This window comes from Ceratotherium simum, chromosome X (assembly GCF_057802395.1).
Source record: "Ceratotherium simum simum isolate JZ-2026a chromosome X, ASM5780239v1, whole genome shotgun sequence".
Taxonomy (NCBI): domain Eukaryota; kingdom Metazoa; phylum Chordata; class Mammalia; order Perissodactyla; family Rhinocerotidae; genus Ceratotherium; species Ceratotherium simum.
The window spans coordinates 47158129-47164128 of record NC_141940.1 but is presented as its reverse complement, the minus strand read 5'-3'; the positions used below and the strand labels follow the sequence as shown (position 1 = coordinate 47164128).

The following is a 6000-nucleotide window of genomic DNA, read 5'->3' as shown; positions in this document are numbered from 1 at the left end:
ATTAGAGTCTTATGGAAGTGTAAACTGAGGGAACCTAACAGGACATTGCGCAACTCACTTTGTGAACCCAGAAGTGACACTACTCTAAGGTGACCTTTAGGCTAAGATCTGAGGAAGACTAGGAGTTAGCCTAATGAGGGAGGATTGAGCAGGCAAAGAACTAGCATAGCTGAAGCAAGTAACAGCATGTGGAGCTCTTGAGGAAGTAAAAGAAATTTAGTATATCTGAAATCTAAGTGTGAAATGGTGTAGAATGAGGATGGAGATTGTGCAGACCGTGGAAGCCAAGGTAAGGTATTGAGACTTTATCTTGGAGACTCCAAAGTGAAGCCATTTGAAAATTTTAAGCAGCAGAATGACACAATTAAATTTTTGTTTTGGAAAGCTCGTTTTGGTTGCAGAGTGAAGACAAGATTGGAGGAAAGACATTCTGAAGGCAGAGAAACTGCTTAGAATGCTGGTGCAGTTGTCCAGAGGAAAGATGATGATGGCTTGGACCAGAGTTCTTATGTCTCTAAGGCCTAGTACAGTACCTAGCACATAACAGGTGCTCAATGAATATTTGAGGTAAAACAATCTGAACTGAAATATAAAGGTCAATATATTCTTTATTTGGATGACAAAAGTAAAAGCAGAGCTACAAAAAGAAACAGCATCTTTCAGGATTTACATGATACCAACAGATATATCAAGATCACATTTCAGATGGGCAAAAGGAAAGGATTTGGGGTTTCACACTACTAATTTTGGTCACATCCAAACCAAGAGAAATCTACTTATGCCAATAGCATCATCTTAGAAAATGAAGAATAGGATTAGCGGTGTGGCCATACCCAAGACAGAAAGATGTAATGTCTGATGCTTAATTTCGGGTTTAAACAAAGTTTTCACATTAATTAAAACCAAATAAAATTCTGATTTATAATCTATATTTTAGGAGTTAAAGGTGTATTTTCTCAAGACCAAGAATTCAGAGGATTGTTCCACAAAATTTGTTGATTTCTATTCTCCCTCTAAAGTAAGTTCAGATGATAAAAGTAGGAGAATTTAGGTTGGTAGAATCCATATCAGAAAAGATTGAAATCTGGGGGACCACTGAAATTGCCTGCTTTAATAAAGAAGCAGGTTTATAAAACTTTAAGAACTTGGGTATTTGCCAATTTTTAAGGGCTAGCTATAGCTTAGGTTTCATCTTGACCAGAAGCAAAGAGGTTGACCAAATTGACTTCTCTAGATACCTTTCATCTTCTTTTAATTTGTCTTTTTACCCTCTTGAGTGTTTCCTCCATTTCTATCAGGCCACCTTTATTAAATGTCCATTTGGCCAGTCATCTGTCTCTAGTTTGTAAGTTCTCTTTTTTAACTTTTAAGCCTTTTTCTACCAGATGTCTGGAATATCATTCTAGCTCCAATTCAATACGCTGTTTCTCTACTATCAGTCAAAAAATGCTGCAAATTCCACCTCTTCCAAGAATCCACCACACTTTAATTTTCATATATTTCATTTTTGGACTTGTTTAATACTTCTTTCCATTTTTCTATATGTTCTTAATATCTATTTGCATCCTTCTGTTTTGAATTATGTATTTCTATTGAGCAGAAGTGATATAACTTTGTTTCACCTTGGATTGAAACTGATAAACATCCCTATGAAAGGAACATATAAGTGCTGTATACAATGTGTGTGTGTGTATGTGTGTGTGTAATGCCTATAAACCTGAAAATATCTATATTTTATTTCAGATAGATATCCAGACTCAAACTTCTATACTGAACAGATATATTAAAAAGATCCTGAAAATATACCTTTTGATTTTAGAATGACTTCAGGGAATATCAGGGTTGGCTTGTGATTAGTAACAAATTATTTTTATTGTGATTATTAACAAATAGCATACTTAATGTAGCCAACATTCTGAGACCAAAATGGAAAACACACACACACACACACACCACCCTCTGCCATTATGTATCTTCTTTTAGTTCAAATTAGTACACGTTCCATTTTCATTACAGCAGAGAGAAGTGGAAAGAATGGGTCTCTCATAGCCACAAATCAATATATAAACCCTGATCAATGGCTCTGAAGCTCCTCTGGATATCTGAAATATTTTTATGCATTTTGGCACACTGCATAGCAGGAAACAATCCATTAGGATTTAAAAAGAGGAAAGCCAGTAAAGATAGGCTAGATGTCAAATTCTCACATCCTTCATATTGCTGGTATGAGAACTGGCTTTTCTGTCTGCTACATCTGATTATCAAAATGCGGGTAATCTGAAAAGTCATACACACACACATACTCATTTTACCTCTTCCATGCATTTTTCATGGAAGCATTGAAAAGTATCTTCGCCTTAGCTTTCCACTACCTGAAAAATGAAAATACTAATATTGATCCAGGAGTGTTATGATGATTAATCATTTGAAATATGAAACTAGAAAAACCTCAGACACCATAGAGCCATCCCTGCAAACTTTGCCATCTCTCAAAAATCGTTAGCTGAATGTGCAGCTAAACTTTGCTTAATGGGTAAAGCAGCTTCATTTCATGTGGTGGACTCTCTGAAATCTTGCTTTCCACATAGGAAGGCTTCGTTGTAAGACAATGATTAGTCACAGGCTGCAGCTGTCATACTTTATCATATTATAGCTAAATGAGATATCATAGCATAACATGAATTATCGACATATTTTTGAGTCCATTCCTAACCTATGACCAAGATTTATGGCTAACACAACTACAAATCACAAGGTGACTTCTTCACTCAGAAACTTGTACTGAAATGTTATCAGGCCATAGCTGGTGTGTGAAACAAAAGCCTTGTAATTACCTACTCGCCAGGGATGAGTAACAGTTTGTTCCAAGTGAAACAAACAGCAAACTCATGCGAAAGTGGTGGCCTTTCTTTTTAAGGCCATCTTGTCTCATCTAGTGTCTGAAACAAGAGATTAAGATCTTTGATTGTTAGCCAGACCCTAGAAGTGTTGCGCAGAGGCATAAATTTTCGGCCGGTGATGCAGATATCTAGGGGCCAGAAAACACCATATTCCCTTCTGAAGACTTTCCTCTTTGAACTCCTTGTGCTACTAAGTTCATTTCTTAAGAAATCAACCCTGAAGGAATTTGAACTTGTGACTCAGGGAAGGGAAAGTTTGTCAAAATTTGTTACTTAGATTGTTAAGTTATCCTTCAGGCTAACAATGGTTCTTAAAAACACTGCTGGATGATAGAGATGGACAAATAAGGCCTGGTGGGTTAAAATGTGATTGACTATTTCAGTTGAGGAGGAGACATGAGCTACAGTATATAGTCCTGCCAAGAGCAGACCTCAGAAAGTTAAGAAGAGGTCATAAAAGATTTGTGCCTGGAGAAATTGAGTCAATTGTTCCACTGGGAACGTGGAGGAAAAGAACAGATGATATTAAACCTCAACATTCAGAAGAATTATTTTAGTTCTATATTATCCTGTAATTATTACAGCTCTGCAGGTCTCTACTTGTTCTGCAATATCCTACATTTTTGCTGAATGGTTTAGCACATCAGCAGTAAGAAAATGTGTAAAAAGGAGAAACTCAGTGAATTTAATAATCTGTGGTTGGCTCGACTGCCTTAGGATAGGATTCTAAAAATATATAAATTATTTCAGGGTCACTTAAACTGCTAGCAAAAACTGTAACTATTGGTTAGAGTAATGAAAGTTGAAGCTAGCCCCAAAATGACACCCCGCCCCCCACGTAGAAAAAAGATGAAAATGAAAGTTTGCAGCTCCTGCAGCATACATTTGTTTATAAAGTGCTTAGAGAGCAGAATATCCAGAAACTGTGGGCAGTTACACTCTGGTGAGCAAAACTCAGTGAAAAATATCCTTTTCTTGGGATATAGGATTTCCCCTTTGTGCTATCTTAATCTGAATGTGCACGTCCCCACCTCCAAACTTCTGAAGTCACTGTGAACAGGTGTTGTACCACACAGGTTCTCAAAACCAGTGTCTTGTGTGCTAGGGAGTGTGTAGGATATTCGAAAGAGAAATGGGAAATTCAGCCTTGAAGGTTCGTATGGAAGGGTTCTAGGCGCTATTTAGAACCACTTACGAGCAAAAGATGCGTAGAATTCCTGAGTAGTAGTTCTGTTGGTCAGCTTTTTTCTATCCAAACCTCAGCATAGTGTAGAAAATCACTGTGGGTGCAAACTCTTCAAGTCCTCCACCTTTGAAATCCAGAATCATCAGTTTGAATTTAACGTTACAGTTTAATCGATTTATGCGTGCCAGACTATATGGGAATGAAAGATCTGGTCTGCTCAATTTGTTCCAGGCTGCCTATGTAACAGGTTGGTACCACAGGAACTCAAGAGATCTGTGATCCACCCTTCCTAGGAGCCAGTATTTTGGTCCTGTTGGAGTTTACTGTGCACATCTTGATATAGCCATTGAAAAAAATATGCATCTGCTTGAACAAAGAGTGAATAAGAATCCGTAATGCTTTGGATGCTTTTTAGAAATACAACTGAGTATTCATCCCATAAGGCTTCTTTCTGCCTCCACCATAAAGAACTTCTCTTTTACTTCCCTGGAAATCAATTTTATTTGAATACGAGACCATCTTGAGGTGAATATTATGAAGGTGGTATGCTTACTATGTTGGAGTGACTGCTCTGTATTTCCTCTTCAAGAAAAAAAATTCAGATTAACTGTAATACAACCTCCAGTCAGCTCTACTGCCACAGACAGAGGGAAAAATGAGCTCCCATCACCTGACCAGCCTTCTGTTGCAGAGGTTAGACTTTAATTGAATTGGGATCATTTTAAATTAACAGGAGAGATTTGACATAACTAAATTTGACCAGTTTTTTATGTTCTCATAGACCCCGTGGAAGTCTTTTTGTAAGAGTGTAACACTAGGTTTAACTTGAAAATGTTTTAATATTTCCATTATACACATTGTTTCAGCAGTTTAAGTTCAAGAGCAAAATTTCAGTGCTCTCCATTTCTTTTTCCTTACCTTGCAGAGATCTTTAATGTTTCTAACTATGGTCCCATTTTTCATTTAGGTCTCTTAAGGCTGCCTGGCTTTTCAATGCAATGGTCATCTTCATATCTTAATAAAACAAAAATTGAATTATACGCACTGCTGGGCAAGCATGACGTGACTTTTGCTAGCATATGTAAGGTGTGAAAACCTGGGGGAAAATACTATTCAATACAAGTGCCACTTGAGCACACTGCAGGGCACTGCAAATGAGTTCAGTCTTCATGGCACGGAAAAAGGTAGAAGCAGGGAAAGGTGGAGCTCACCGATTTGAACCTAATTAAAAAGACCTGATAAAAATGCTAGAAAGCCAGATGGTAAAGTCAATTTCCTAGTACTGTGCCAGTCCAGCGATAGAATATGGTTAGCAGTTGACTTTCTGCAAGAGTAGGCTGATAATCCCAGCAGCGAAACCAAAAGGATTTTGTTAACACTGTTAGACTTTACTTTTAAAAAACTTTCATGCTTCTGTATCTAAGTGGAAACAAAAAAAAAATGTAAATTCTCTATTTTAATCAAATTCTGAAACTCTACAAGAGCTTCAAGTATTTGATTACTATTGAATATCTCCAATGCTAATTTGAAAACTAAATACTGACATCGTTCAAGTATGATAGCAAATAGTGGAGTGGAAATTCAGTACACTAGGATGGTTATTGTGCCATGAAAAAATTGTTCTTCTTCAATTTTAAAAGTTAAACAATTGATTATTTGAAAACACTTGAACTAAAGCACTTAAAGAAATAGTATCCAAATTTAGGCAACTTTTGGTTACTCTAAATCCAAACATTTAGAAATTGGAAATTTTATCTAATCATAAAATATTAGATGGAAATTTCTTGAATATTTTCATTGCCATGACTTTAGACAACATCTCTACATAGAACAAATAAAAATAGTTAAATCAGGGGCCAGTCCTGTGGCATAATGGTTAAGTCGTGCACTCTGCTTTGGTGGCCCAGGGTTTGC

At 36.8% G+C, this 6000-nt stretch overlaps 1 pseudogene; it reads left to right on the top strand.

The window, feature by feature from the left end:
* The first annotated feature begins 259 nt into the window (after positions 1-259).
* Positions 260-6000, top strand: part of LOC101407993 (ATP synthase F(0) complex subunit f, mitochondrial pseudogene) — a 53483-nt pseudogene continuing 47742 nt past the window's right edge.